At 48.3% G+C, this 20,297-nt stretch overlaps 1 protein-coding gene across 9 annotated transcripts in view; it reads right to left on the bottom strand.

Moving 5' to 3' along the window:
• Positions 1-20,297, bottom strand: part of CYRIA (CYFIP related Rac1 interactor A) — a 102,512-nt gene that overhangs the window by 52,062 nt on the left and 30,153 nt on the right. For 5 of the 9 annotated variants that reach the window (XM_070574381.1, XM_070574385.1, XM_070574387.1 and 2 more), the window contains exon 2: positions 9,519-9,674. The exons of 1 other annotated variant lie outside the window; for it this stretch is intronic. The gene's annotated coding sequence lies outside the window, so the exon portion shown is untranslated. Of the gene's footprint in view, positions 1-1,078; positions 1,267-8,465; positions 8,531-8,614; positions 8,787-9,518; positions 9,675-20,297 lie in introns of those variants that run through there. 3 more of the 9 variants (XM_070574382.1, XM_070574383.1, XM_070574389.1) reach the window with 3 other exon arrangements.

The raw sequence follows: 20,297 nt of genomic DNA, 5'->3' as shown, positions 1-20,297 counted from the left end.
ATTAATAGATTCATCCATTTGGCTTAGTAATCATCCTCCCCAACCCTTCCGCTAATCCCTTAAATCACCTTTTCCACTGAGGGAAACATCTGTCTTGTGGCTGAATCAACTTGACTCCAGTTGCAAAATGTAAAGATTAAAAATAAAAGGCTGAAATCTTATCCCAAGCTCATCAAAATGAGTTTCTGTAGCTCACTTTGCTGAAACTTCCATTTATAATTATATTTTGGATCTTGGGAATACTCTGGAAGTGCAAAGTAAGATAGCCGGGGATCCTCCATTAGTGATCTGTCCCTCTAACCCTGTGCTGATAGACGTACAGAGTATGGCGTTTCTTTCACAGAGGATGCTCCGGCAGGAAACCCGCAAAGCACGGAGAAAGCAGCAAAGTCACTGTGGAACTTCCCTGTTTGAACCGATCGACCGAGACCACGATGAAACCAAACAAACAAACTTCCCAAGTTTATCTCCAAATTTACGTTGAAGCCCAGCCCTGCTCTCGGTGAGTCAACCATGCGCAATCCTGACTTCAGCTTCACCCTGCAGCCAGGGTTCCCAGGCTGGTGTTTGTGGCCACAATGACTCTACATGTGAAAGCTTTGCCCTTTATCCCCTGTGGGGCTCGCAGGCCTCACAGACAGATCAAGTACTGTTTAGGTTATTTCTTAATCCCACTTGAAGATAGCAAATTGTTATTCAAACACTAGGTCTGGAGCTGCTCCTCAGTTCATAGCATCTGAGAACCCCGCTAAACAAAATAATCTCAGGTCGTGCGGTGCCCTGTGGAGTGTGGGAAACACACTGAAGAGACAGTGGAACACAGGCTCAGCTTTCACGTACTAGCCTGTGGCCTCGGCCTTAAGTCTGAGAATCACCAGACTAAGATTAGCACTAGACTAAGGATTAGCGCTAGACTAAGGACTCGGAGTTCCACTGTCAAATCCCTGTTTTAACCTGTATCTTGAAAGTAAATGGTTGTTTCAGGACGGGTCGATTTAGGATGAAGGAATCAGGAGTTCCCCTTGTACTGGTTAAATACACATTTTGTTTTATGAGTGAGCTCGTTTATTGATCTCACCTGGAACAAACTAAGGTTCCAAAACTATCCAAGGATCACATTTATTGAGCTCCCGCCGTGAGCCAGGTCCTGTGCCACGTGCTTTCCATACAGTACCCCAGTCCTGCAGCCTGGGACTACATGGCCAAAAAGCCTTTACTCTCCATTTTCAACACTGCCTCCCACTCTCTCAGCCTTGGTTTACTGACCTGAAAAAAAGATCAGACAGAAGCTAGACCAGAGATCTCACAGATCCCCCCTAAACAGTAAGCTTTTATGAAATTTCCAAGGCAAAACTCTCTATATGTCTTTGTGAAAATAGAAAACCGAGGTGCTTAGATGAAACACTTGCTTACTTAAGAAAAAAAAAAAAAACAGAAAACAATCGACGCATTGTATGCAGCAATTAATTAATCTGACCCTCTAATACTTTGTCCATTACCGACCAGGCAGCTAGCGTCTGTTGGAACCGATCCCAGAAGCTCCCGTTCGGCTCTGACCAGGAGCTCAGCAACTTGGGACTGTCCCGGGGTGGGGTGTGACCTGAAAGGTGCACAGGGCGCACCCGGCAGATGCCATCTTCCTACCCTCTACTCTGGGAGCGGGTTGGCATGGTGACACCCAGACAGCCCTCACTGGCTTCCTCCCTTCCTTTTCCCTCTTTATCACTGTGTGAGATCTTGCTCCAGAAGAACAGAGAAATCCTGAGGGCGAGGTCTGATGTCAGGAGAGAACAAGCGAGTCTTTGTCTGGCCCTTCTAGGAGAGGAGGACACAGAGGGGCCTGTGCTGATTGCCTTGGAGCAGCGGGGCCTGCTCAGTCCTGCGCCGCGGGGGCCTCCACCAGCACATCATGGGCTTCTTTCTCCCTCGACGCCAGAGCTGGGCAGAGTGGAGGGATGTCCACCCAGTGCCTGCAGGCATTCACACTGAAAAGACTAAAGCAGAGCTTACTGCTCCCACCAACACTGAAAACTCACTCTCAAGCAATTCCTCTCTCATCAGCTACTCTCCACTCTCCCACTGAGAATGGTCCCTACCCCTAAGTCATCTCTAGTCAACCTCTCCACCTTCTCTCAACCCACCGTCTGCCCCCCGTCTCCTGCCTCCATCTGCTCCGTGCCACCACCCCCACTCTGGACCTCCCAGCTCCTCTGAAAAGTTACCTGATTCAGGGAACTCTCCTGCCTCTGATCTCCTATGATGCTTTGGCTGTTTTAGTGGCACAGATGGCGACACACACTAGTGATGTCTGACTGTGTTTACCACTGCTGCTGACTTCAGCTCTGAAACTCCATCACCTAGGAATAGCTCTGCACACAGGAGATGCTTAAGAAATAACCATTAAATGATTGAACCCACAGCACATCCCAGACACTTACTTTCCAGAGAATATTCACTGAGGCTTTAGATCAAAATAAACACAGCTAACACTTAAGGAGTCCGTACTAGGTGCTGGGCCCCACTCTGAGCACGTACGTATACTAACTCACTTAATGATCAGAGCAGCCTTAGGAGGCAGGTACTATTGGCTTTCTCATTTTACAGATGGGGCAGCTGGTGAATGAGAGCAGCAGTAACTGCCTGGGCTCACCAGCTGGTCAGTGGCAGATGCAGATTCAAAACCAGGCAGTCTGGCTCCAATCTGCGCTCCTCACCACAACGTCACACAGCATTTCATGATGACCACAATTAAAACAAGTCTCATCTAAAGTCCACTATGATGCACAATATTTGTCATGTGGCATTCTTTAAAACTGGGGACACGTGTCTTTGCAAATGTCATCGCATTTCTGGGTTTCTTGTAGGCCATGTTATGGGAACTGAGGAAAATCAAGATTGCCATGCCCCTGATTCCTTGACTACCAGCAGAGTCAGCAGAGAAAGAGCTGGCAAGCTGGGAAAGGGGTCCTATGAGGGGCACTGATGGCCAACCGGGGTCCTTCGAGCAAACACTTTCCAAGCCTACTTTCAGCATTAACAATTCTGCACAACTCCTCTACCAGTTTGCAGCCTGGTCCTGACCCCTGGATTCCTTCTTGCTTTCCAGGTCAGGGGAAGTCTCCCTCCCAGGGTCACTGGGAAGGCATCTTACAAGTCCCAGAAAGGCGGGCTCCCCATCAGAGCTAAGCCCAACCCCCAGGCTGATGCTCCTATTCTCCAGCCCAGAGAAGGAGAAAACTCAGAGCTGCAGGAAAGCCAGAGGACTGGAGTGCAGGGATGGCACCAGAGCCGCAGCTACGCCAGGGCTCACGCACAATGCCGGGCAGTGTGGGGGCAGCTGAGCCCCCTCTCACTCTGTGAGCTGGATCAGCTGTTCTGTACTTGAAGACTAATGGATGCCCTGCCTGCCATAAAGAGGTGAGGGGTCTAGTTTCCTACCTTCCAGGGGCACTTCCCGGTAGTGGTGATGCAAATTTGAGCCCCACACTGGGGTCCTGCTGGACCACATGGGGATTCAGCAGGATTCAAGGACTCTCCTTGGAGACAAGTTCGGAAATGGAAGGCCCTGGAAAATCAAGGCCAACTCCCTAGTAGTGACAATGGAGCAGGGAAGGGGGTGTCCAAGGTCAAATGGTAAGTCAGTGCCAGAGTGTGGCTAGAACCCAAGTCAACTCTGATGCCACAGTCGTCTCTTCTTTCCTTCCTTCCGTTTCCTTCTCTTCTTTCTTTTTGAACTTCACCTTATGTCCGTTAAAGGCATCCAGAGGAAATGCCTACTCCCCCTGGGTATAGTCAGGGTTCTAGAGAGACTGGGCTGAGAGAAAGTTCATGCTGAGATCTCTCCTTAAGGGAGAAGCGAAGAAACCCAGGTCCTATGTCTTCCACTCTGCCTCGCCCATCAGGAATTAAAAATAGGTCCCCCAAGAGCACGAGACGAGGAAGCTCTGGTGAGGGCAACTGGCTCTCCAAGAGGAGCAATGGAGAGGAGGGCGTGTCATGGGCTGCCTGTGTCTCCCAGAGCCTCCAATCAGAGCGAAGCACCCAACCCTTAAGCTGCTTGCTGTTGAGATGTTTAAGCCAATTAGAAATGAGACACGGTTAGGTTCAGAGATGGTCTGTAAGGAAGGAAGAGTGTCCCATGCCTGGAACTAGAATCAGCAGCCTTGACAGATAGTGAGCTCTCTGTCCCTGGAAGCATGTGAGCAGACACCTGCAGGGCAAGAGAGAGAGTTTGCTGGCATGAGAGAGAACTGGAAAGGACTTCCAGACACATGCACCCTTGACTCCACTACGGGATGCACTGCTCTGCCCTGTTCTGCATTTCCGAGCACTAGGGGAGGGCCTGACCAAGGATGATTCTTCACTGTTCCTCCTTGGTTTACCAGAACCTTCACCTATGTATACACAGGGTGACACAGCATGTACAGTGGAAGAGGAGACAATTAGAGAGAGTTTGAATCCCGACCACCTAGTAGCTGTGGGCCACCACAAGCTGCTCCATCTCTGAGCTTCAGTTTCCTCTTCTGGATCTGGCACCGATACTCCTCCTGGCGTGCTTGTGAACATCTGAGACCACGAAGTGCACAGACCTCGGCATGGCGGGGGAAGTGTGCAGGTTGGCAAAGTTGATTCTAACCCATCCTTTCATCTTCCAGCCAGCAAGCGTGACTGGAGGTCGGCGGCACCAGGCTCTGTGCCAGGTTAGAATAAATTCTATATAATATATATACGTGAGCGTATACATATATATATATTTACATATACTTACATATATAGCATACACATAATACATGGGTATGTGTCCATACATACACACAAAGATACATATACGCTAATATGTATATATTAATTTTTTTCCCAAGAGGAACGTAGAAGCACAGATGGTTTTAAAAATCTCTTCCAGTTTCCACTGGGAAGCAGCAGACCTAGCTCACTGTAGACTTGAATTTTGCCACCAGAGAGCTATGGCACGATATGCTGTTAAATCAGTGTTTCTGGATGATGTATTTGGATTCCTCCTCCTCTTCCTACCTCTCTTTTTGGTCCCCCCATCCTATTCTGCTCACTAACACCTCCATGGGGTCAGAGAAGAGATCAACTCAAATTAGTCAATTTGATTATTTTTAGTCACTGTCGGGAACAAGGTGGGAGGATGAGGGGGTGGCTACTAATGGATTTTTTAAAAGCAGAGTTGAGGCATTATCTGCTCATGAGGATCACTCTTTCCTCTCCACCACGGTCACAGAGGATTAGAGTTGGCCCTTATTTAGGGAGTGCTGTTCTGTACTAGGAGTGTCTCTCTCCCAGCTCCCGACTCCTACTCATGCTTCAGTGCCCAGCTCATAAGGCCCCTCTTGGAAGCCTTCTCTGACTTCCCAGGGCAGAGAACATGCTCCCTTTCTGTACTCACATCACTTTGTGAATGCCGGGCCTCTTACCCGCTATCTGCTCCTATGACTGTTGGCTCCTCTGTCTGTCACAAGCTTATGGACTTCCTGAAGAGCTAACTGTGTTTGCTTTGTCTTGATGTTCCCAGGCTTACCACAGTGTCTGGCACATGGCAGGTCCTCAGGTATTATCTGTTTCATGAACATATATTTCTAAAGAAAACTCTCATATTTTTGCATTCAGTGGAGAGACAGTTAAGAGATGGATATTACCCATCCATTTTCTGACTAGAAGAAAATGTATCAAGACCTAAATTCCATCATTTCTCCTAGAGTAGCATGGGCTTTTGCCAGCCACTCCCCGCTATCAGAATCAAGGCTCATATTCTAACCATTTCCCAGCAATTTGTGTACCAAGACCGCACATGAAACACTGTCAACATTTCACATTCGCTAGAGCACTGAGTGGTGGAAAGGGCCAAGTATTCATCCACTCTGGACAACCACCTCATTCAGTGGATCTGTATGAACCCATTTTACAGCTTAGGAAACTGATCTTACACTAATACAAGGAGTGGGTGTAAAACAAACACTTTAAAGAACTGGGGGTCAAATAGCATTAGGCCTTTACTTCATAAACTCCAGTCTTATCAGGCCATCAACCTTTCTTGAAAAAATTGTTAATAGCTCTGGGCTGTCCTCAGAATAGACTCAATCCTCGGGGCCTGGCATTCAATGTCCCTGGATCATCCTTCTAGCTCCCTGCTCTGAACGTGTCCGTCGGTCTCTCAGACTCGCTTCACCCACACTCCACAGCCATGATGAATGATGGTGCGCACAGTACCTCCAAGCGGCAGCCCTTGCTTACACTTCTCCTCTACCTGGAAACTCCCACATCCTTCCCTGAAGTTTCCCACCACCCTGCTATTCCCCTGCCTGACCAATCCTCATCTCTAGGGCTGAGGGGAGCCCACACACGTCCAGACAACTAGCGTCCCTGGTTCTGACCTCGGTCTTGGTCACTGCCCCTCCTCTGGGCTCCCTCACATCCACTCTTACCACAGCAGTGATAAGTGTGTGTTGTCTGGTCACTAGCAGATCTCCCAGTAAAACCATAAACAGAGCGAGGACAGGGGCTGGATCTGGTCATCACTCATCTCCAGTGTTTAGCATTGGCTCTGACGTACAATAGGCACCCAGATTCTGGTGCTGAATGAATTGATCTTCCCTGTACTGAAGGCAGGTCTCAACAGTCTAGGTGAATGAATTCCACAAGAACCGCAGAAGTGACCTGCGGGACGTTCCAGTGGAAAACTCCCTCGCTAGCAAATTGGTTCCACAATGACCAAATTAGGACAACTGCTCACCTCGACCTTGTTTATCAATGCAACTTCCCCAAGCAGCCTTGAACTAGTGCTTGACCATGGGCTCCTACGATGGGGCCAAGCTCGTTCACCTCCAGTCTCAGTATCTAGGGGTTTGAATGAACGACTAATAGACTCTTGGGCAAGAGCATCCATCCTTATCTCTATTTAGGGATGCTTTAGGGATGAGGCCTTGGAGATGCTCTGGGAAGAGGGAGGAAAGGTAAAGAATCTCCAGAAAAGCCAGCCAGGACATAAAAACCCAATTCTTTACAGGGGCTTATGAAGTCCTGCGTGATCTGCCCAGTCCCCTCTGCCCTTGCCTCCCTCCACTGTGCCCTTGTTCCTTCTGCTCCAACCCCACTGGCCACTTGCAGTTTGTTAAAGCCCAGGCACACGCCCACCTCAAGCCTCTGTTCCTTCCCGCCTCGCTCCCTCACCGTGTTCAGGTCCTGCTCAGATAACGCCTGATCGGGGAGGCCTTCCCTGGCACCCTACATTAAACAACAATGCCTGTTTCCCCAACTCCCACCTGTCTGGCTTAGATTCACCATTTTTCTCCTTTTTCCCCCCATAAAACTTTACACCACCCGATGTAATGTACATATGTTTATTTAGTTGTTACCATCCCCCAACCAATCCCTCTAGAATGCAAGCTCCATGAGAATAGGAACTTAGTTTTGTTCCGTGCTGTAGCACTGTATCCCTAACACCAAGAATGGCACCTGCTGCGTGCTCCATAAATATTTGTTGAATGAGTGAATGACTGGATGAATGAATGCCCCATAAGAGCAAACAGATAAGGAAGAGGGCCAATGCCACAGCCCTGGATGATCACGCACATGAAGCCTAATTGTCTTGCCAAATGCCAGGCCAGGATGTCTGCCCCTTAGTCAATTGATCCCAGCTGTGTGGACATTGCTCTGGGTCTCGGGAGTATGCTGGTCTGAAGAGAAAAGCTGCTGGGAGGGAGTCAGTTTTCAGCGAATACTTGATGGACAAAGGATGCAGTCAAGGGGCTAGGAGAGTGGGGGGCCCTGAAGTTGCATACAACACAGAAACCTTCCACGTGACTTGCTTGGAGAGGGCAGTCTGGCCTAAGCCAAGGTGAGGGAGGCTGCTATTGGAGGGGAGCTCTGAAATCAAGCCTATTAACAGCTTCTCTCTTTGTAACTGATTGGGACATAGGGTGTATGTAGACAAGGTCTGTCTGTAGATTTTAGGCCCAAGGCTCAAATGGAACCCAATGTGGGATCAAAGCTGTATTTAAACAGCTCTAGATAAGGTTGGGCAGGGAAAGAAGGTAACATTTTCTGAGGTCTACTATAAGCAAGAAACTACGCTAAAGCATTATTATCTCCTTTGATCCTCACCACAAACCTACAACATAGGGTACACTATCCCCATCTTACAGATGGGGAAATGGAAGCTGAGGAATTTTAAACAATCTAGGCAAAATCGCTCAACTAATAAATAGCAGATCTGAGATATGAAATCAGGTCTGTCTAATTCCATAAGCTCTTCTCCTTCTTCTGAATTGTCATATACCTCAGGGACTACTCCAGGGAAAGGTACCATCAGAGGAAGAAAGGGAGGGAGTGTAGATAAACCTATTTCCCCAAAAAATGAGAATCTGGTATAAGGAACATGTCTGGGATAAGACGCTCCTGGGAACCCAGAATTGGAAAATACCTCAGCGATCACCTGGTCTTACCTTCTATACCGTGCTCAGCTTTATGAAAAGCTTCTGGTTTTAGTTTCCAGGGAAACTCAAGATATCTAGGTGACAAAGAAGAGCTTTAAAACAGGGGACAGCAAAGGTAACATAAGCAACTAGTGAAAGAGTAACAGGTATGTGCCCACCTTAGGGTCTTGGCATCTCCTGGATGTGTGGGTGCCCCGGACTACCTTAAAGGAGATGTGTTACTATAACAGAGTCCAGGGAGCTGAACCCTCAGTAGATCTTTAGTCATCTAGGAGGAGGGCAACTCATGTCAGGTCCAAGTTCAATGAAGAAGTTCAAGTAGATGTGGCCCTGTCCTTGCAGATAAGAAATGTCCATAACTGATTGGGAGGAGGTGAGAGAGGAGGGAGGTAATAAGACAGAACCAACACGCTGGTGGCGAGGGAAGAGGATGAGGAATGGTGACCTGCACCTTGTGCACCACAAGTGCTCCTGGGTGATCATTTCACGAGCTGAATTTGCCTCTAAAAATGTTACAGCAAGTGAGACACCAGCCAAACCTCTGCATGAGACTGAAATTCCATGCCAGCTTAGCTACTAAAGAACTTCTCCCGCTTCTCATCTACATCTGAGTGGCCAGGATGGGCAGCAAGGAATCTCAACCGTGATTAATCTCAAATGGATTCTGCAAGGAAAAAAGCAACTTAAATCTACAGCTTTAATCTGCTCTCCTCCTGCAGGCAGTTCTAAGCTATTCTATTTCATGCCTAAACACTCACAAGACTCAAGATAGCAACAGCTCCCACTCAGAATGCAGTTAGAGAAACCAGGAACCTCTCACCATACGAAATTATGGCAACCTTGAAATGCATGGCAATTATTATTAACCACATCCTTGTCTTTTTCCTTCATGTATGTGGTGTTAGGAGGCATGTCTTCCAATCAAAGATGACAAAATCTGGTGAAGCGACTGCCCTTAGTACTTCCAAGTATTCTGTAAGCATATATATCACACATTCCCTACACTAAAAATGTGGATTACCACTGTGCTGTCTGCTATAACCAAAGTCAGTTGTTTCTTACCTGGAGATCTCTCCTGTGAGTCAGGTTCACCAAGCCAGGCTGATGTGACGAACCAGTTGAGCAGCTGTCCAGCCAAGGCAAGTCTGGCTCCCCAAATCAGGGCGGTAGCCCCCTAGAGTCCTGTGGTTTCTCTGTCCTTAAGTGAGTGATAATCCGCTAAAAGGGAATGCAAGTCATGTTACTATAAGAAGCCATTTCCTGTTCTCCTTTGTAATAACACATATTTTAAGCGAGCAGAGAGAGTCCCAGAGACACAGACTGCCAGGGCTCAAAGACACTGATGCCATAACCTTGTCTAATGCTTTCATTTTGTAGTTGGGGACACTGAGGCTCCGAGAAGAAGACAGCCTCATTCATAGGTTCGGCCGCTTGGGAGGAGAATCTAGATTAGCACATGTCTCTGACTCTCTGGCCTTTGGAATTTTTTAAAAAGCAGCCACATGGTCAGGCTGACTTCTCAAACAAATGGTCACTGACCCTGAATGGGAAGTCTTTTTGTTTTTTTTTTTTTTAAACAGATTTTCAAAAAGGGAGGTGGCACTTTTTCCAGATTGCTATTTTTGTAGTTTTCCCCCGGGAGCTAAATTAGTAAAACAGTCCACCTCAACATGTGGCTGTGCTGGTTCTCCCTGCTTCCCATTAGACAAATACTGTTATGGAATAATGTGACCTATGAGCACAGCAGTGGCTGGGCCTTGTTTTCAGCGACGGGCATGTCTGCACCCAGCTCACAGGTCTCTCGGTCTCTCTCTGTCTCTGTCCCTCTGTCTTTGTCTCTCTCTCCATGTTTCAGGAAAACACAGTAACAGACATGGACTCTCCTTCCACGGATATCATGTATTATGTGATTTCTCTGGCTACTGTACATTTGAACAGTCACTCCTCTGTGCCCAAAACCAAAACCTAAGAAGGGATCTCACATTTGTTAAGCAAATAATATCTACCAGGTGTATCACGTGACTCTTATAGATACATTTTCCTAATTTTTCCTCAAAATTCCCCATGAAGTACCAGTAGCTCCATTTTCCCAAGGCGTTAGGGAATTGAACTTCAGAGAACCAGAATGATCTGCCGAGACATAAAGTGAGTATGGTGCAGAACCAGGAAAGAACGCATATCTGACTCCCAAATCAATGTTTTGTCCATCTCAACTGGACTATAGTTATTAGGCCAAAACACTAGTTGTTGTCTTATTTTTCTGGTGTTTTAGCTTGAACGCAGGAGATAGTTCTTTGGAAGCTGTAAATTGTTGTAAGGACATGAAGGATCATTCTTGTTAGATTCTCTTTCAGGCGGGGCCTCTGAAGGCCATGGCTTCCTGCTGTGCTCCCGCCAGGCTCCGGTGCCCAGAGAAGCTGGGCCGCCCTGGCTCTGAGCAGCGAGAGGACCCATCAGGAAATCGTGATTATCAACGCTCGGTGCTTTGTTCCTGTTCTCAGACAACAAGGGACACGGCGGGAAAGATGGGGGTGGGGGCAGAAAGAGGAAGAAAAAACAGGAAGTGAAGCGGGGGAGGAGGGAAGGAAATGATAGAGAAAACACAGCAGCTTTGAAAAGTCCTTGGCCTGACTTGATTTCTGAGCCGGCATTGGCGGGGCTGGCCCTGCATTTTGGGAAACCAGGTCATGGCGGTAGCGGGGAAGAGAAGCCTGTTTGCTCCAGCTGTGTGGCTGTGCCCATAAGTTCCCACCTCAGAGCACAGGCTGAGGAAAAGGGTGCCCTGGCACAGGGACTGTTTCCCACCGACACTCGAGTATAGACACTGACCAAGGTGAATTTCCAAAGAAGGATCCTGGGGTCAGACCACTTGGGTTGTGGCTAAGAGGCCACATGTGCCACAAAAAGACCTGGAAACCGGAGAGAAGCTGTTGAAGTGATGGGTACCAGGGGTGCGGTCCCATCCCCATTGCTTTCTTCTCAAACGCCCTCCAAATGATAACCCATTTTCAGTGTATATGATTGGGACTTGACTTACCCAACTGGGCCCAACAAGAATCCTGTTTTCTTCTACCACAAAACTAAGAGAGTCAGGCCAGAAGAATGCTGAGTCTCCTCCAGACCATGAGTCTAAGCTACTTCCACAGTTTTTTTCTATCCATTTTGTCCACTCTACTTCTTTACAGATGTGTACAAAACTTCTCCAACTCCCAACGCATACCATTAAGGATGGAAGTCACCTGGTAAGTTGAACCACCACACAAAGAGATAACTATAATAATAGTCCAATCATACTTCAATGCTAATACTAATAATACTTTACAGTGCCCTGAGTACCAGGAGGGGCCGGGAATGTGGACACCCCTAACAGGCAAGCCCACCCACCCCAGCAGTTCCCCAAACTGGCTGCATGCCTGGAAAAGCTAAGAAAAATGTACAGTCCCAAACAGGGGAAGAGGCCAAAGTTTCTGGAGAATTTTGATGTCACCGACCTGGCTCTGGTCCATGACCAGCATTCAGATGATTTGGATCCTAATCCAGCCCTCACCACACCCACCTCCTCCCACCTTATAGATTTGATCACAGAGGTCCTACCAGGGACAGGCTCACTCCAGGGGTCTGTCCCTGATTCTGTAAATTATTGCCCCATCATTCAAACAAACACAAAGCAACAAGAAGTAAGCATATCTTTGAGAGGATTCCAAGCTTTTTGAAGTGACGGCTCGTGGTTTCCTGTTTGAGTCAGCCGCGGGCCAGATGTCCATCAGGAACAGAGATCAAGCAGGGAAAGACACTTATAACTCCTGTCTCGGGTCCCCACAAGCAGCACAACCTCACACAACACCAAGACTAATTTGTTTCTGCCGCCCGCACTTGTGGACAGCTGGAGCCGTTGCCACAGTCCCTCTGCTCCATGCCTGGAGGAGACCGACACCACCTGAGACCACCAGGAGTCCTCATTTCTGTAGCACCTGGCAGCCAGCAGAACATTTTTCAATATCCTGTCTTCTTTGGTCATTTTAAGAGAGGTACAAAGCAGGGGGTAATTACTCCGTTTTAAAAATGGGGAATCTGAAATCCAGAGATATAACATGACTTGTCCAGGGTCACACAACAGAACCAGGACTAGAACAGGCATCTTCTGACCTCTAGTCTAGTGACCTGTGACCTTTTCATTACATCATGTGCTCCCCCCTCCATTCAGTGGAGGGGCTGAGGAATAGCTTAGAACAGCTGTGTGTCTTCCACTTTGAATGGTTCTAAAAAGTGGGAGGGCAAACTGAAGAGAAGGTGAAATAGATGACACGAGACTAAAGAGCCTGAAAGACCACGTTCCCACCCTCCAGGCTGAGCAGATGAGGTATCTAAGGGCCATGGTGGGAGTATGCTCGTCCAAGGTCCCAGCTAACCAGGAGCAGAGTGAAACTTTGAGTCAGGAGACCTCAGTGTGGCCTCTTTCCCACAGTGCCAGGAGCACCTGCCAACACGAAGAACTATGGACAGGCAGGCTTTTAGATAACAAAACAGCTCCCACTCATCGAGTACCTGCTGTGCGTCAGGCATTGCTGAGCACCGTCCATCTGGTAACTACCTGGAACTCGCAGCAAGCACACTAGGTAGCTCTTATTCCTGCCCCCTTTACAGGTGAGGAAATGGAGGTCCTCGTCCAGGGGATTCAGTGGCTGGGTGGTAGAGCCAAGTTTTGAATCAATCTGGCTCAAATTCCTACTCTTAACCCCTATGTAATAATCCCTCTCAAAGCAGTTGCATTGAAAAGGAAAAGGAAAGCAAAGAAAGGGTGAGGACGGCAGAGAGGCAAATTAGTGGAAAGAAACAGGGAATACAGAAGGGCAGTAGGAAAAGACGACAGCTTCATTCCAAAGGCAGAGGAAGGGAGGGACACTCAGGCAGAGAATACTGAGAGGCGCTGTGCAGGGACGACCAGGAATTTGGTCTACAGCCCTCTTGGGTGGCAGCCCACCATCAGTCAGCACCAGCAAATGACATCCTGGCCTTGGTGTTTACACAGCAGTGGGAGGAGGAAGTAGGCTGGGCCAGGGAGAAGATGGAGGGAGAGCCTGAGATGGGAGAGTCTTCAAGGCGGTGGAAGGGATGATGTCTTGGGAACCCAGTGACCATGTCGCAGACGGATGGACCCACTGGGCAGGTGGGCAAGCAAGACTCTGCTGGCAGTCCCCAATTCTAATAGTGCCCACACTCTCAGAGACACCAGGCTTCTGGGGATGCTGCCCGGTTTCAGCCTCACGAAGACCTGGGGAGCGGGATAGGACAGCGGTCATCTCTCACCACTTCACAGACGGAGAGACTAAACCCACAATAATAACAATTGTTGAATAATCATCACAATAACTGCAGCCACCATTTGTGGGCAGCCTAATATGTGTCAAGAAATAAGCTAGATGCTTTACACAGGTTATTCAGTAATTACACAAACTCTGCGAGGGCCGAATGATTATTCTTAATTTATAGTTGAGATAAGCTAAGTAATTTGCTAAAGGTCAAAAAGCTAGTAGGCTATGAGAAAAGCTCTGAACCATTGCCTATTTGACATTTTGGCCCAGATCTCACCTCTGAGCCACATGTGCTGTGAAATGGTGACATGCCTTACCCATGCTGGTGGTGCAACGGTGCTAACCCACAGCCAACTTGGGAGCTGTCAGAGCACACAGGCACAGGTTTTCACTTAACTATATCATCCTCACTGCATCGATACTAAATGTGTGTACATGGGTACACACAATCACGGGACCACATGATTTATCATCTAAACCTGGACGCTTCTGAGAGTGAAAGGGGGCCTATTGATAATGCCACTGGGACAGTAGGCATAACCCCGGACTGTCCCAGGCACACAAGGGCACATGGGCACCCTGACATGATCCACAGTCACGGGGCCGCTTATTGCACACCGGTTGTGTTGGTAGAGAACTCTCTGGGAACATCCTCTGCATCCAAACCACACTAACAGCCTTTTGCAGCCACTCATTCTCGCTTTGCTCACCAGAATGTCTTCTAAACCTGTGGGCTTGTAGGCCTTACATATAAAACAGGCCGATGTAACTTGATTAAAAAGCAGCCATGCTATGATCTGAGAAGCGAGGGTGTGACCACTTTTAGCAACATATTTTAAAAGAACAGTTGAGTTCCTTGTGCCCTGGCACCCAGACCCTGAATGTGCAGCTGTCCTGATAACCAGTCAGTCCTCCAAACGTGGGGCTCGGTGGCTCTCCTTTCCAGGGCGGCCTAAGGCAGCTGGACCAGCAACCAGCGTGGGGAGCAGCTGCCGCTCGGACCCACTGGAGAAAGCGCAGTCTACTTGCAGGACACAAGACCGTGTTTCCTCAGGGGCCGTGCAGCGCTGGGACATGCTGGCCTCCCTCCACTGCCAGCAGGCATGGACCATGTCTGGAGAGCAGGGAGCTGCAGGCCTCTGGCTGGGGATACCCTCTTTCACCCCACTGGCCTGGAGAGGAAGGAGGTGGCATGTAAAGCCTGCTTTTGTCTCACTCTTTCTCCAAGAATCTGCCATCCCAAGAATCTCTGACCAAGAGGAAAGAGAATCTTCTGTTTTTTTGAAACCAGGAAATCAGTCTTGAGTCAAACTCACACCTCAATACAGTAAAGGGAAGCACTAACAAGAAAACCGCAGGTTCCGGTCCTTTCTCTGAAGAGACCATTTCCAGCAGTCACACAATCATGGGCATCACAGGACGTTTAGGCCAGCGGTTTTCTGAGAGCTCTAGAGAAGCTCACTGGTCTCAGATGCCCCAGACACTGAAGGGGCTCCCTGGCAGGGCTCTGGGCCCTCGTTCTGCAATAACACAAACAGGCAGGCTTTTTATCCATTTTGCATATAAGATTCCACAAGTGATGATTTTTGGTCAATAGGTAAGACCCTTTTTCCAACTTAAGTCAGATTCACAGGTATCAATCTTATTGAAAATGGTGGTACACCTTACAGATAAGGAACTGGAGAATGACTCAGAGAGGCTGAGTGACCAGCCCAAGGTGAACAGCAAGTTGGTGGTGAAATGCACATTTGAACCCAGGTTCCATCTCATCGCCCTCGCTCTAACCACTGTGCTCGACGGCAATGGAGGCACCCAGCCCATCACCCCCAGGTGAGGTATCTGCCAAGAGCCCAGCTCTCTCCTCCCAGGCTCACCTTGTTTCAAGACCCCAGGTTGTGGTTTGACATCTGTCTGTGATCTTTGTCACCCCTAAACGGCCATTAAGATAAGTGCCCCCATGTGAATCACGGGAGGACACTGGTCAATGACTTCAGAAAACTCCACCCAGTGTTTCAGCTGAAGAGAACTGCGAGAGTGAACCCCTTCTCTTTGAGACGGTACTTCACAGCGTTGGTTACATCAGGTCCACCCCGGAGTGGGGGAGTGGGAGACACTTCAGAAACTGAGTGAGGTCAGCCTCCTCACCCTGACAACCCTGAGCACCAGCACAATCACGTCTGAGACTGCTGGGGCATTTTCCTGTGCCTTCCTCCCTTCCCAGGGCTGCAACTACAGGAGCATCGCCTTGGGGGAGGGAAAGGGCCACAGCTTAACAGTTTGAGGCATCAGCAGCTGACACCTGCCTTGTCTCCATCAGGCAGGCAGCATTAAGAGAGAGACAAACATGGTCCAGGCTGCAGAGGCCATGCCTGACCATCACCAGTGACACAGCCAGGACGATGCCCTGATATAGAACACTTTATAGGGGGCAACAAAACCTGGGTCTACCCCCAACTTGGCCTTCGCTGAGCTGCTTGAGCTTTAGTCAGTCACTTTTCCTCTCTGATTTTCAGATGCAACGCTGCTAAATTCAGATATTACAATTCTATACCCCAGCCTCTTGGGGCTACTTTGAAGGTCAAATGAGCTTTTTCTTCTAAAAACCACCATACCTATTTATGTTCACGTTTTATCTCTGCCCTTATGTGGGAAGTTCCTTAAGAGGAGCAGCACATCTTATTTATCTTTACAGGCTATTCTAAGGAGCCCAGAGCCCTGCATAAATGACAAGTGTTGATGGTTGAACTTGTAGAATTCTGCTTCCTTGAGGGCAGTAAACAGCTCCGTGTGGCTGGGGAGGGAGGAAAGAAGTGGCAGAGATCTAGTAGGAAAAGAGGCTGGTGTCAGGCTGTAGAGGACCTTGCAGGCACTGATGCTTACTGTGACGCTGAACAGGACGTTTGTATATCACATGCTTCTGTATGCATTAGTGGGAGGATGGGGCCGTAGAAAGAGCCTGGGGTCTTGAGCTCAATAGTTGTGAACTGTAATTTTTTGAGCCTTGGCTGCCCCATCTGTAGAATGGGAACAATAGCTCCATTTCAGGGTTGATAGGGCTATCCAAGATTAGAAATGACCAGTGCAGTGTGTGGCACCTATTTGAACTTCAGCCAATACGACTGCCCCTAAATAAGTGGGGCAAAGCTGACCTGGACTGTCAGTCAATGACTACTATGGAAGTTCAAGGCCAGTTCTGCCTAGGAGCAAGAAACTAAGAAATGGTACCATGACCAGACTGCACTGAGCACAGCCTGAGAGCTAATCTGGCTGAAACTATCTGTTGTACAAGTTCCTGATGACTCTGGTGTCCTCCAGCATATCATGCAAGCACCTGCAGCTCTCAAGTACCCAAAAGCCACATGGGTCCACACAGCAGGCGCCACCAAGGCCAGAAACCACCTGTGAATGCAGCCCCTGGCCTATGGTACCATCAATGAAGGGCAACTTCCAGGTGGCTTATGTTGGGTGTTCTGGGGAGACCCACTTAAGCCGTGGGGCTGGTTGGAAGGCGAAGCACTGTGGGTTGAGGGGCAGGAGATCTGGACTCTGACTTCTCCTTTGACCCTAAATCTCTCTGACACTGGGCAAGTCACTCACTCCCATCTGTATCAAGAAGGGATCTCTGGAACCAGGGACTCTCCATGTGGACAAGCGCCCTTCAATGGAGTGTTTCTGTAAGAGCTGAATTGATGATATATGTGGCCATTTGAGAAAGCAACTTTCTTACATGGCAGACCTATGCTCCAAACATCCTGAAAATGAAGACCCTCCTGCAGAACGCCCCAATCCACATCTCACAGGAAGATGCTGAAGTCCAGAAGCGCCTGGTTTCTAGTTCTCGCCTGACCAATTCCTGGCTGTGCAACCTTGGTTGAGCTGCTTTACCCCACGGAGCCTTGGTTTCCTCATGTGAACGTCAGAGGTAATGATATCTAGCTCATAGCGTTTGCCAGCAAACTCTGTTTTCTAACACTTCACAGTAAGTGTAAGTCTCATTTCACTCGGACGCTACGAGGCTGGACATCCTTCACCTCCGTGGCCAGAGCCAGACATACTTTCACAAAGGAGGCAAGGGGCAAAGCAGGGGATTTCCATCATTCTTAGTAAGGGGGACAGTCAGAGTCAACACCAGGAGGAGTGACTGAGGCCATACCTGCAACAGCTGAGAGCCGGCTTATTTACACCGCTGACAACGCTCACCCTGGCCTAGGCAGACAGACAATAACACAGCTGCTCCTGTTCCCAGGCCCCCTGCTGTGAGGCAAATCAGGAGTCATATGATCAACATTCTGCTCTGCATTCATTCTCAAGACTCAGAAGGATTCTGCCTTCCCCAACAGTGCAGGGCTGCAGAGGGAGAACTATGCAAACACCCCTGCATCAGGGTCCTGCGCACCCTATGCCTTCCATGGGCAAAAGGGACGTGGAAGCTGCAGACGGTAAAATGCCTGAGATAAGATCCCCACAGAAACCGACGACAGGAAAATGCACTTTACCTGTAGGAACCACCGTCTTCTAACAAAATCCATATTCCTAAGCCTAGTGTTCAAGCTCCTCCTTAAATGGGTCCATAGTACTTGAGAACCATTCTTTATATAAACTCTCAGTTTAAGCCCTAATGTGATTTACTGCAGCCTTGTGTTTTCTTGCCCTGTTCTGCAGCCTAGACTTCCATCTCCATCCTTTCTACCATCCTTCAAAGCCAACAGCAGCCTCACCCCTTCCATGAAGTCTTCTCTGATACCCCAGTCCACACTGAACTCTCCCTTTTCTGAACTCCCACAGCACTTTCTATCTGCATAACTTGGCATTTAGCACCCACCCATCCTCATCACTTTTTGACTGGACTGTTGCACCAACCTCCTAACTGGTTTCATCCTGCCTGGACTGTGGCCCTGTACTCTGTAGAAAGAACTTTTTAAAGCACCCATCTGATGATGTGTCTTTCCTGCTTAAAGAATTTCCCACCACCTCCAGGATCAAGTCTAAATGCCACAATATGTTCTCGCCCCTCCTCTGGTGCTACCCACATTCCAGTCACATCAAACTACTCCCTGAGGTTAGGAAGGAGGTGGTATTAAGGGTTGGATGAGAACCAGGTCTCCTGATGACCAGCTGAGGGTTCTCCCCACAGTCCCAGCCTCCCCCAAGTCTAATGCTGGGCCACAGAGAAGCTGGATAGGAGCACATGGCACAGAACTATGGCCAAGGTAAAAACGTCAAGACTAGCTCAGTCCTTAGGCTTGATGGGTTTTCAATATTATAACCACCAGCCAATCCACAAAGCCACCAAGCAGGTGGGTAGGCATCTGAGGCTCAGGCATAAGACAGTTCCTTTGTACTTTACAACAACAGTAAGAAGGTGATTTTATTTCTCCTTTTATAGGAGTGGAAACTGAGGCTTACAAAAGTCAGAGCTCATATCTGGGCTAAAACTGTTGGCCATCACTACCTTGTACCTTCAAGTACCTCCCCCTCAACATATCTGATACTGGGCAACATCACTTAGTTCCTGCTCAGGAGTTCATTCTGTCCAGGAGATCCCACTGATGAGCTCCCTAAGGTTTATGCTCTAAGATCACAGCTGCCCTACTGCTCCTGCAACTCCTTAGATGGAAAGATTGTGAAAAGAAATGTTCATTTAACAGAATAAGGAGGAAATGCCACTCTGTTCTATACTACCCAGAGGTGATCAAAAACCCTTACCAGGCTAATGCTACCCCCATCACACTTCATAGCAACAAGTGTGTATATTATGGGGGAAGGGAAGATGGGTGGAAGAACAAAGTCCACAACAGAGTAAGACTAATATTTGAACAGAAGCACACATGGATCCAGTAGTGTCCTAAAGACGTTTGGCACCAGCTTATCAGAGCCAATTATACGTATCTCTTCCCATCTTTACATTAGGTGAAGTCTTACAAGTAGAAGGAAATTGGCAAACACTCCTAATCAGGTGTGTTTTGTTTTTGTTTTTCCCAGAGAATCAGTTATCAAACATTTATCAACACATCACTAAATGGATCCATGAGAAGGAAATGAGTTGGGAAGACAGGAGATGTACATCGTAGCTATAGCTCTGCCTTCAACTCACTGTTGCATGGGCACATTTCTTCCCTTCCTTGTCCTCAATTACCTTAAGCTTAAAAGAGGATGGCTTTGAACGGTGGTAGAAAGGATGGAGATGGAAGTCTAGGCTGCAGAACAGGGCAAGAAAACACGAATGAAAAATCCTTGCTTTCCTTACACATAACTAAGACAACGGACATAAGGGCATTTTGGTAAATGCAAAGTTATGAGGACATATTTGGCAATGTCTGTAGACATTTTTGGTTGTCACAACTGGAGTGGGTTGTGGTGCTATTGGCATCTAGTGTGTAGAGGCCAGGGATGCTGCTAAACATCCTACAATGCACAGGAGAGTCCCCCACCTGTCCCCACACAGTAGCCCATTCAAATTCCTTGAAAATACAAGCATCCTGGAGGAAAATAAAGGAAACTGGGTCAGCTCATGAGAACCCTGGGAGGC

This window comes from Equus przewalskii, chromosome 14 (assembly GCF_037783145.1).
Source record: "Equus przewalskii isolate Varuska chromosome 14, EquPr2, whole genome shotgun sequence".
NCBI classification, from domain to species: domain Eukaryota; kingdom Metazoa; phylum Chordata; class Mammalia; order Perissodactyla; family Equidae; genus Equus; species Equus przewalskii.
Note: the sequence above shows the minus strand (reverse complement) of the source record. Positions and strands in the feature narration are given on the sequence as shown.